At 38.4% G+C, this 13199-nt stretch overlaps 1 protein-coding gene across 4 annotated transcripts in view; it reads right to left on the bottom strand.

Moving 5' to 3' along the window:
• The window catches only part of MAST2 (microtubule associated serine/threonine kinase 2), a 142600-nt gene that overhangs the window by 114396 nt on the left and 15005 nt on the right, over window positions 1–13199 (bottom strand). The window lies entirely within an intron of this gene.

Raw genomic sequence — 13199 nt, forward strand, 5'->3', positions numbered from 1 at the left:
TTTATATCCCAGACTGAAGTGGCACATGCATTATTTCTTATAGATATTCTTTACTCCGTATTATGGTATCTTCCAACCTCATGATATAGTTGTTTTCAAAATACACCTCTTCAACACAAAGTCCAAAACGTTTCCTCCTATATGTGACCCTAAAATCTCATTTTAAAATCCAAAAAAATTAAGAAAAAGCAGCAAAAATATGATAAACAGAAGAGAACTTGAAACAAAAACTTCTAAGACACAAGGCAGAATATAAAGTGAACCAAACTTCCTCAGCTTGCTTTATAGAGGCCTTGACAAGCAAAGTTGCAAACAAAGGAAATATTGTGAAGGAAGCATTAAAAAAAAAAAAGTACAGTAATCTTAGAAAGGATTTCAGGCAACAGATCCCGCCTTCTGATCAGCACACACAACAAAAAGCAATCAACCAACTTTCCTTTCTGAATGATTCACTTAGACAGATATCACTTAATCTTGTACTTTAAAAGATATTCATCAAGTCATTCCACTTATTAAAAGTGTAATAACGGCGACAAAAACCAAGACTTCAGCCTATCACTAACAGCTCCTCAAAAAGCTCCTGTTCCTGCAAGGACAGCTGCTACCAACGAGTGTCTCAGTCAGATGTAATTTTCTGGCTCTGAAAGAGGGTGGATATATACATATTTTCACCAGCTTCTTTGTGACTGGAGTCACGCAAGCTAACCATGCCATTATAAAGTGACCTAAGCACAAATAAAGCCCAGATCCATTCACTAGCAACATTCTGATCCTCAGTGGAATCACTGTAGTCTTTTTTGCAAGGTGTTAACAAATCCACAGCTCACCATCCTTTCCTTCCATCTGCCGTTTTAAACAACTGAATGCTGAATTAGGTCTACTGATTCTTTGTGAGCCACCCAACAGAGCAACTAACTGCAAGCAGACTGATCAGGCAGCTTATTTGCATAAAGCACTATACAAGCAGAACCAGTGTGCTGCAGAAAACAACTCTTGTCAGTCCTTGATTTTAAAGCAACAGCATCCTCTAGCCCCAAAGAAACACATAGTAGAAGCAGCAGTAAGCTTTGCTCTACATGTACAGTACAGTACTAAGTAACAGAGTATAACATTGTTTTAAGTTAATGCCTGCTGGCAGTACATGACTGCTTTCAGAAACCACAGCATGAACTTTTATACAGTATTTCTCTCATCTCTCTCTCTCTCTCTCTCACACACACACACACACACACACACACAAGAAAAACCAAGATGTGTTTAACAATTCCTTGAAGCTTTTCTTACTATCAGATATGAATTTTCAGTGGAAAAAATCAACTGCAAAACAAACCATACTGCTCTGGTTATTTTTAAAGGAGTAAATCAATGGCCACATATACTTTGACAAACCAAATGTCAGTAAAATATTAAATCAGTGTCACCTGCCAACAATGCAGCATACAGGTATATTTTAAATGTTTCTAGATGACACATTTCAGCTTCAAAACCTAATGTCCAATCTTTCCCCCATGTTTGCCATAGCTATATGTATTAATTTCTTTCCGCATCCTAGAATATCTGCAGAAATCTATCTCATAGTACTTTGTCACAGAAATCAAGCCTGGAAAGTGCATCACATAGAGAAGCATTCAACCAACCTGGTACCCACAAGATGTTTTGGATTACTTTCATTCAAAACTTTCGGAGAACACCAGTTTGGCAAAGATTGGTGCACGCAGCTTGCCCAACTTAACATTTATGTCCAACCAACTTAGAGCTTTTTTGGGGCACACCATTAAAAAGACCATACATAATTAGATCAACATACAATACATCCTCCATAAGCACCTTGTAGATTCAACTCCCAAAGGATTTACTGTATTTCCAACTTCTGGTGACAGTAAGTTTATATTAATCAGACAACCTTCAACTGACATTGTTGAACAGCACACACATGCACACACACAAACGCACACACACGGGAGGGAGGCGGGCGGAGAGGCGGCACGCCGGTGGCGCCGAGGGATCATTGCACCACGGCGGCCGATCCCTTTAAGACGGCCCTGGGTGCTTTGCCAGCATACAAAAAGATAACAGCAATAGTGCTGCAGAGAACAAATATATTGATGTTATCTATTTTCTACTCCAAAAGATGAGCCATTTGAAGACTTAAGATTCCATAATTTCCGAGCACTGTCAAAATGGCTCACAAGGCTTTTAGTAAATGGCAAAGCTGCAGCTGAAACTGCACTCTATGTTCCAATACTATCCTAAGTCAATGTGTTTTCTTACTTCTGGCTGAAGAAAACTGCAGCCATCAAAGCTATTACCCTGTCTACATGCTTCAAATGTCAAGAGGGTCAGAAGTGCACAGCTTCTAAAAACAAAATATGGAAGACAATATTTTTCAACTAGCAAGCATAAAAGTTAAACAGAAGTTTTCACAAAATCACTAATTTTCATTTATTCATAGTACAGGGTTAGAAATGTAAGGTTTCCTCTAGTAACTTCCTTTTTCTTTACATACGTCTTATGCACTGTTCAACAGGTTTTATAGTACAGATTATGTGTTGTATCTAGTGCTAGTCCTACTCAGAGTAGACCCATTAAACTTAATGGGCATGAATATCTCAGGTCCATTAATTTTAATGGGTCTATTCTGAGTAGAACTTAGTTGGATACAACCCTGTATCAGTCAAGGCCCCTAAACTGCTAATATAGTTGCCTATATATCCCTGCTAACGAGGGTATTCCCTAGGCTAGACCAAAATCTATCCTACCCTAAACAAAACATACATTTTGAGCCAATGTGAATGTAAAAATGTTCATACAGAACTATTACTCTGTGTTATTACTTTCCACAGACAACTCTTCAACAAGTGTAAAGTACAGGACCTCCCACGTGCCCAGTTCTTTAAAAAGACCACAAGAGAGGCTCACAGCTGTTCCTCTGTGGCATTACCAACCTACTTACTCCAGATAGCCTCCAACAACTCTACAAACTTCATTACATTTATGAAGGCATATCCAGCATCAAGATGGAGCCATGGGAACCACCAGGGCTGCTACTCTGGTTATCTGCCACACAACTGTCAAAAACACAGGTACTGGGCAAGAAGGCTGGCAACACCATCCATGCGTCTTTCTTCCAGAACCCACTCTCTTCATGTCTGATGCCGTTCAATAAAAACTTTCACTTTGCCACAGATTTATTACTAAGTGACTAGCAGACATGGATTCCTTTCTTCCATTCCAGCTCAATATTACTTCAGCTAGCCTCAGGATGGGACACTTATTGCAACCAGAAAGGGAAAGCTCTGGAAAGCTCTTGTTCCAGTGAGTGTATGGAGGCAGGCCTCGAGACCAAATGTATCGTATTTACTCGAGTAATGCACCATCAAATCTAATGCGCAGCTTAATTTTCGCAATTTGGCCAAAAAAGGTGAGCATTAGTTTCAAGTAAATATGGCCACTTGTCCCATCACCTCCTGGCAAATATATATATATATTTAATATATATTTAAAAAGTCTGGTTATGTTTATACAGACTGTGGTTATTAATATACAGAGTAATAAAGTAAAACAGAAGCTTGTTACACAAACATAGAAAAATATATTAGACTGAAGGAAATACTCTCATCTTCCTAACACAAGGAAGAAAGACAGCAAAAGACGCTTTGTAACATTCACTGCTTAAAATTATAAATGATGGAAGTTAGAAATCAGTAATAAGCAACAGCAGATAGACAAATGATGTAGCAAGTGAAAAGGCACCTGAGGGTACCTATAACTGGCAAGTAACAAAATGTGCTAATTGAAACAAGTAGGGTTCAATCCACAGAATTCCTTCTCTGCAGCCAAGAGATGGTACAGCTATTAAGTACAAAACCTGAATGTTCTTTTTGGAGCTATTAAGAACAATATTTTTGCATTAATATTTTTAACAGTATATGATTAGAAACATCTTTAATACTACTACAGGTGTGTTTAAGAACTTTAAAAAAATAAAATATTGTGAAATGCACATTCTACATTCAAGAGTATTCTTCCTTCCCACTCTGATTAACATCTAAGATTCAAATGGTCTGGAAAAATCAAATCAATGTCTATATGGATATTTCTGCTATCATGATAGAACAATCTGTCTCACAGACAAAGCACTGCACATCAGTATACGTAACAAGGTAAAGCTCAATTATCAAGCCTATCATAATTTAAAATGTGACATATTTATCCTTAAAGCTAGGCAATGTAGAAAGGGACTCTAGAACAGCTGCTCCTCACCAATTTAAACGCTCATTTGTTTTACGTTGACCTAGAAATCAGCATCATCCTAACCAAAAGCCAATTAGATAATGGTATTCCCCCCCCCCCAGCTTGTAGAATACTGTAGTAATTTAACAGCTTTGGTACTGTAAAGCAAATCAATAAATCACAGGTGTTTAGGCTGGTTTTTCCTTACAATGTATCCAAAACACTCTAAAGAAAAAATGTAAGTGTCTCCTTGCTGTATTCAAATTCATTACATGGGCTGGCTGTCCATGTATTACAATTAGAACACTATCTTACCAGGGTCACACACACAAAATGTAAAATCTGTTCTATATTGAACTGAGAACTTAGATTCAAGAAGATTTGTAACATTCAGGACTATAATATATTAAAACTATATTAAGATTGACCTATGATCCACAAAGTCAATTAAAACCTACAATGATTGTAGGAATTCTCCAGGATCGCAGAAAGAGAAACATTTCCCAATCCTGCTTGCCCAGTTCCTTTTAACTGGAGATGCAAGGAAAAAAGCATGTGCAATGAAGGACTATATTATATTATATTATATTATATTATATTATATTATATTATATTATATTATAGATTGAATAGGTGCAGAAAAACACAACAAAAATGATTATGGGTTTGGGTCTGGGAAAGGCTAACACATGAGGATTTTAGTCTAGAAATGCAGGGGGAGAACATGACACTAGAGAGCTTGGAGCCATCCAATGAAGCTGTTTGTTGGAAGATTCAAGACAGAAAAAGGAAGGCACTTCTACACACAGTGCACAATTAAACTATGGAATCTGCTATCACAAGATGTGGTGATGGTAACAAACTTGGACAGCTTTTAAATGAGATTAGATAAAATCCAGTAAGTCTATCAATGGTTACTAGTCATGATGGCCATGCAGCATCTGCAACATCAAAAGCAGTATGCCTCTGAGTACCAGTTGCTGGGGAACGCAACTTGGAAGAGGACTGTTGCCGGCTGCCCACAGGCATGTGGTTGGCCACATTGGTTCAGGATGCTGAACTAGTCCTTTGGCTGCTCTTATATTATTATGCTCTACTATAAAGTAAAACTTGCTTATCCAAGAATACATTGCAACTCTCACTGCCTGGGATCAACTTTTATAGCAGTAGTCGGCATCCAAATATGCAGACATCCATGCTGAGGCAGCAGCAAGTCACATCTCCTGTAGAGCCACATCCCAGCTATCTCAAAAGCAAATGAAACAGAGAAGCACAAGCTCCTGTGTTGGAAAATCCAACAAAGCTGGGGAATGGGATAGGAACAATTGACAGTGCTGAACAAGTGGATTATGTCATCTGCACTTCAACCCTCCCCACAAAAGCAGTCGTTGTTGTCCCCCCCCCCATTTTTGAAGTTCCATCAAAAGGGAAAACGGCTGGGTCGGAACAGGTTGGGAAGGAACAGTGATTGGGTGTGGAAAGAAAGAGTTCAGCAACTGCTCCAGCAGCCCGCCATACTCTGTTTTAAATCACACTCCTGCTTCGCAGGAATTTAGTACAACATTCTAACATGTTTGACATCCTGCTGTAACCTGTAGTTAAAGCCTAAGCACAGCTACAAGCAGATCAAAAGTCAGCCCACACCCACTGTACACCTCCACAGTTGTACTTCCTCTGACTGCTTTTATACTATCCATTAAAGCCCTTAATGGCTTGGGCGTGGCAGCACAGGAGCTGCCTTTTCCTGTATGTCCTCTATGCACACTCCAATCATTATCTGAGGCCCTGCTTCAAATCCCTTGACCTCAAGAGGCAAGGCTGGTGCCAACTAGGAGTAGTGTCTTTTCTGCTGCGACACCAATCCTATGGAATTGCTTGCCAACAAGGGTCCATCAGGTAGTTGGTGAAGACCTGGCTATATATATATATATATATAAGCCTTCAGTTAATAATGTTAATTTTGCTGCCTCAGTTCTATGTTATTTCTGTGTTGCTGGAACTGTTAAGCTACTTGGTTATTGTAAATGTAGTAATCTGAGTGTACACTAGAGGGTTTTTTAAAGGGATTATGCTTGTTTTATTATGTTTTCATTACTGCTTCTTAGCAGCCTAGAGTCTCTTTGGAGAACTAGGTGGGATAGGAAAAAGTAAAATAAATAAATAAATAAATAACCTGTTAGAAAGAACATGGAACTTGTAACATGTTCACATGCCTTGTCAAGGATTCGGGCAACAAATGTTCACAACTGACAGGCAAAGCTCTACGCATTAGAGGGCAAGAGCTGACCTAAGTACCGGTACTATAAGTTGTTGTGTATCAAATCAAAATAAAAGCAGTGGTTCCCAAATGATCAATTAAGATTCAAAGGGCAACTGAACAGGAAATGCGATCATTTGGTACATCTCCTCTGATTACAGCTTTATGATTCTATCTACAGAGGATTTTGAAAAGCAAAGGGATGAGTTGGGTAAAGAATTTCCTTTTTTCCATTTAAAAATTAGACATTGTATATAGCCACATATGCTACAAAATTAAAATATTATTTATACAGTGACACATTGCTGCAAAGTGCCATCAGTACAGTAGGGCAGTATTTACCTGCAAAATTCTTGGGGGGGGGGGGGGAACAAGTCTGAAAAAATTAGAAGTGAAAAGACGTATTAAAATGCCAACAAGATTTAATATTTTTCCTTAGAGAACTTTAGCAACATTTCTAGTCAGAGAAGCTTGAAGAAAATGCTTACTACTCTTAAAGTTGGTTTTTTTTTTAAATTTAAAATCAACATTTTGCTTTATAAGTACTGATTCTGGCTTTGTCAAACAAAGTAGTACAAGGACTTGATCACTCCAGCTGTCTTAAAGATTCTGCTGGCAAGAGAGGATTTGTGACAAATCCCAGCATGCAGTAACTTTCCCAATTACATTAATAACTTATGCAAATGAACTGTGGCCTCCAGCTCATTGCAAACTGCCAATGTGTCCTTCACACTGTGAGTTGTACTAATATGTTCTGTGTTCACTAATCAATTCCAAAATTCTGCAAGCACTGCAAAAATATAAAATTTTAAAATCCAACGTAAGGAGCTAAAATAATTCAACTAAATACAGTCAGCACAAGAAGTCCTGCTAGACTAGAGCAATGGTGTCCCCCCACCCCGTCCCACCCAAATAAGCTCTGGTGAGAGAAGAGATTGTTTCATCTGGCAAGCAGAAATGTTTGCACTGACAGAATAATCATAATACCACAACACTGAATTCCTCTTTATTATATCTTACCAGGTTCTTTTGTTGTGTGTATTCCTACACCAAACATGAACAAATTGAATCAAACACATTGTCCATATAGTGGCTTACTTGAATGATAAGAAATGGTATTCCGAGATGTCATTGCATGCACTGACATTTTTTTAAAACATCATCAGCACTGACTTTCTTTAAAAAAGTGTATATTCTATTTTACTTATTCCAAAACATATAAGAAACCTGTCATTTTGTTCCCTGCACATTTTGAATGCAATGTGTAATTCAAAACCATTTTGATAAAAAATATTTGAGGCAAGAACTGTCAAGACCAAACAAAATAAAGCTATAATACTGTATAAATATTAATTTGTTTAAGAATATGCCAGACCTTAAAAAGGTAAAGGTAAAGGACCCCTGACAGTTAAGTCCAGTCACAGACGACTCTGGGGTTGTGGCACTCATCTCGCTTTACAGGCCGAGGGAGCCGGCGTTTGTCCGCAGTTTTTCCGGGTCATGTGGCCAACATGACTAAGCTGCTTCTGGCGAAACCAGAGCAGCCGGAGCAGTTCCTACTACTTGCACTTTTTGGCATGCTTTCAAACTGCTAGGTTGGCAGGAGCTGGGACCAAGCAACGGGAGCTCACCCTGTCACGGGGATTCAACCACAGCGCCACCCGCATCCACATTTATTCCACATTTATTCAGTATGAAGCTTAAAGTAAAGCAACTGATTATTTTTTGCTGAGGCAGGTGGGAGGGAATACATTTGAAAGCTTCTTGGCAGAGTTTCATGAAAACAAAACAAAAAAAAAATTCTGAAAGTTCAAAGTAGTCAGGTAATTACCAAATTGGCAGTGCTGTCAATTTTCAGCTAATATTGATCTTTAATCTTAAGAGCTAGCTGAAAATGCTCAGCATTATTCAATAATGGCAGAGATCCTAAGGCATAACTAAATACCTATAAATATATATTAACAGTGCAATCCTATACATGTCCACTCAGATGTAAGCCCCCCAGATTTTAGTATAAGTATAGGACAGCAGCCTTAAGTAGCATATAGGCTGCACTGGCAGCATTTGCTAAATCTTTAACAACTTTCAAGAGATCTGAAAATACCAACACAGAGTTCTCAAAGCATTCTGTTGCATAAACATGGTCTGTCAATTCAGGCATCATATCAAGTAATGGTCTGCAAACCCACTTCAAACAATGGCTTTTTGTTCTGGATTGCTGGGCCTGCAAATTGTATACTAGGGTATACTTAAACACAGCAAACTAGCACTACAACTTAAGAAAAAATTTAAGAAATATTGCAACCCTATATATGTTTACTCAGAAGTAAAACTATACAGTTCAAAGATGCTTACTCCTGTGTAAGAACTGAAGACTACATCAGTGTACTGATTAAATTTGCATAAGAATCAAAGATTTCAGCAGAAATTTATTTAGGCATATTTTTCAGCTGACAGCTGCTTTTAAAGATTTTTATAGCATCAGAAAAAAATAAATACTACCAAAAATGGAAGAATATATTTAGCTTTCATTCTGCATTCAGCCATAATCAACTAAAGCTGCAATCTCATACACACTTGCGTAGGAGTATGGCCCCATTAAATAGAGTGGGACTTACTTCGAAGTAAAGACACAGGATTCAACTGCACAGCTGCAGCTCTAGTGAAAAGGGTATTCATTTATAATTGCATCATTTGATATCTTAACAAAAAATGCTCCACTGACAAGAAATTTTCATCTCACTACTGTATAAGAAAAGGAACACAGGGCAGGAACTGTGCTTTAAAAACACACACAGATATGTTTGGGGTGTGGTGTGGTGGGGATGTTGGCAATGGGCTCCCATGAGCCTATCTGACAGAGTGGGAGTAGCAAGAAACTAGCAGATTCCAGCCAGGCCTAGGACAGTGGTGTCCAAACTTTTTTCAAAGATGGCCAGATTTGATGGAGTGAAGGGCCATGAGGGCTGACCGAAGGGCCGGCCAAAGTTGTTACGCTTTTTTAGGATTGGAGGTTTTTTTAAAAAAGGATTTTACCCCAGGAAATAAATAATCTGCCCCAGGGGCTGGATTAAACTGACCAGCGGGCCGGATTAGGCCCCCAAAACGGACTTTGGACATGCCTGGCCTAGAAGGTCAAACTCCAGCTCTGTAAGATCTACCATGTATGGCTGCATTACAGCCATTTCCTGGAAGGTTAAGGGTCAGTGTTCTATTTCTCAGGAACCACGAAAGCCTGTTTTTGAAAGGAGTGGAACTAGGAGCAGCCCACAAGCTGATCATTATAAAAACTTTGTAACATCGAAAATTTGATGCCCAGGTTTCCCTCTTTCTTCCCCATCCCGTTTTCCTTTTGTGTCATTTCTGTTCAGATGTAAGTCTGAGAGAAATGAACTGTATTGTTTTTAATAATCTGTAAGTTGCAGGGTATGAATGCTTTGAATGAATGTACCGGTAAATGCTCTCAGGCTAAGAAATCCAAAGCTAATGCTTTTATCCTCGCAACCATCCCTCAGAAGGTAGTGAACTCTCCTTCCTTGGAGGTGTTTAAGCAGAAGCTGGATGGTCATCTGTTGTGGATGTTTTAGTTGAGATTCTTGCATTGCACGGGGTTGAACTAGATGACCCTCAAGGTCCCTTCCAACTCTACAATTGTATGATTCTATGGATGCTTGAAGAAGGCTATTGTGACTTAATAATAAACTACTTTTCAGAACTAAACACAGCAATGAGTTATACTAATCTAAATATATAGAGGACCTCTAAAACTACTAATAAATTTTGAGTTCCAAAAGTTGTTATTTTTATTTTTAGGTTGCAATCCTAAATACACCTACTAGGGTGTAAGCCCCAGTGAACACTAATATGCATAGGAAAGCACTGTTGCACACCCAAAATGAAATTCCCCAACTGATATTTGGTCCACATATTTAGTCAACAACGAGTTCAAGGGCAAGTGTCCTAAAATTTGAATTAGGCCTCAGAAACTCGCAATGCAGAACCAGTTCATTTTAAATTACTGACATAAGTTAGAACTCGTTTCAGAGAAAGAAGGAATTTAAGAGTCAACAGGGACCTTAACTTTTCCGAACTGCTTCCTGGTGTTTCCATATTGCTAATTCTTCAGAATAGCAAAAAGAATATTGAATTTCTCTAACACAGCAAACCAGAATGTCAGGAGTGGAATCGGCTCTTTTAAAAAAGCTGTTCAACAGGACATCAAGGGCGTAAGATTAAAGCTTCCAAAATAAAAAAAGAGCAAGCTGAAATCAGGCTCACAAGATACTCATGCTTTGAGGAGACGGATTTCAACCCACTGACCTAACATTCTGAATCCTTCTTTATGAAATACTTTCAACTTAGAATAATAAGAATCATGCTTGCCAAGCACTCTCCAGCAGTTTCTCACTTTACACTCACAATAGGGCTGCTGTCAGAAAGAAAGCAGAGTCTGCGTGCCAAAATCAATTCAACAAGCTCTTGGATAAAAAAACAAAAAACACAACACACAGCGTTTGAGGATAATGAGAACTGCAATCATTCCAGCTGACAGCAGATGACTACCAATTATCATAAGGCAAGTTCCATGCATTTACATTTGGTTGAGTAACCCTAACCTGACATGCTTCTAAATATATGGCAAGCATTCAAGTTCTTTTAGAAATTTTGTGTTGAGGACATCCAGAAATGGGAGAAGCTTATTTAAAGACTAAACCACACTTTGCAAAAGAAGTTAACATTTCTACCACAAAACAGGGCAGTGATGAATACTGTGCTAAATGGAATGTGTGCCAACATAACATCTTTCACCAAATCTAACTGCTTAATAATCAACCAAATGTACAAGCATTCTGCATGTGTATAAAGGGTGGATGCCTCCTGCAAATTACTATTCCTTCCAGAGCTATTTACTAGTTAACACAGAATAATAAACTATCAGCTACTGCCACACTCTGGGTATAGCCTGCTACTGTGCATAATTATCTTCCCTATAATTATCATCATACAAATAACTGTGTGCAGAATTGCCTCTTAAAGTATATTCATTTTAAACATTTGTACTAAAAGGCACTGAAGAGTAATTTACTTTTTTTGTACTCAAGATAATTACCCTTCCATAACCATTGCTCATCACAAAGAGCTGAGGATGTCCTTGTAAAACAGCAAATTTGGCTCAAATATTTCTACCAGAGATGCAGTTGTGCCTTAAAACTATAACATAGATGTTGAGAATACTGCCTCCCTATTCAGTTTCCCTCAAATTGTCTGTCACCCCCAAATATATATCTATCTATCTGGGGTACAAGCTTTACAAATCTGTCTGCTGAGGCTGTGTTTTATTAGAACTAATAGCCAGCATTTTATTGTAAGTTACTTTTAATTATTTTGTCACATACCAACAACTGCCCTGTGCTGAAGAATATGAAAATTTTAATATTGAACCATCTACCATATATTTTGCAATTGTGTTTGTTCTCTATGCATAGGGACAATTCTAAAGATACTTAACCATCATTTTGCATGATAGTTTCAATTAAGGGGCAGGTTATTGTCTATGCTGGCATACAACTGGACAACATTTTGAACAAGGATGGTTGTAATTTTTGCTTTTTAAAGAAGTAACTGTGCATCAAAAAACTATAGTCACAGTAAGTCGATTCAAACTATATTTAGGTGAGTCACAATGTGCTTTTCCCAACACATACCACCCTCTGAAAATGCTTAACATAGTGTGGAATACATCTCACCTTAAGTGCCTCTAAGCCAAGCTTTCTCAATTCTTACAGCTTCTCGAAGGAGAAACAATTGATCTACTAACAGAAGTTTCAATTAACTTTGAACATTCTTATATAATCTGGGAATACCAGGTAAGTAGTAAGAGAAGGTCAAAGAACCCACCATATAAAAAATTATTCTTGCTAGGACATGACAGGCAACATGATATAAGGAACCTCTACTTACAACCACCTCCACTCGCAGACGTTCCAAGTTGTGACTACGGCAAACCCAGAAGTAAGCAGCGGGTTTGTCGTCGTTCACACATGTGCAGAAGCAGGAAATCGTCACCCGCGCCTACGCACAACGGTGCCTCTCCCAGTGACCCATTTCGCCATAAGGACGGGCCTCTGGAACGGATTGTGGCCGTGGGTAGAGGTTCCACTGTATTATATCTCAACAGAAGAGAAGTACAACATAATAGAGGTATTTTCAGCTGGTAATTCAGGTGACCTACAGTACTCTGATTCTCAACAAACATATATCTATACAAAGCTGTCAATAAGATATCTGTGTCGAGGTCATAAAGCACCACCTATGGAATTGATTATGAATTCTCCACCACCACTAGTTGGCACTTCTTAAGAGAAACGGGGTTAACTGTGGAAGGAGAAACTGAAGGTATTGGGGAGCTTGTAGTTACACTTGACAGCCATCACTTCCTAAAACTGTCAAACCAACATAACCTTCATTTTAAATTAAGCAATGGGGAATATCAGCTTGTACATTACCTATTTAAGAAGCTGCAAGGTTTGTCCATGCTGAGAAAGTGACTTTCTTTAATAAAAGGTCTTGCTGCTTCAAAACCTAGCGACTTAAGAAAGCCAAAACCCAGACTGTCAACTAGGTGATCAAAACCAGCGTCTCCCTAACTCAAAGTCAATGTTTACATGACCAGAAAAACTTGCTCAATTTCAAAATCTTGGCTTTAGCT

The sequence above is a fragment of the Lacerta agilis genome, chromosome 6 (assembly GCF_009819535.1).
Source record: "Lacerta agilis isolate rLacAgi1 chromosome 6, rLacAgi1.pri, whole genome shotgun sequence".
Taxonomy (NCBI): Eukaryota; Metazoa; Chordata; class Lepidosauria; order Squamata; family Lacertidae; genus Lacerta; species Lacerta agilis.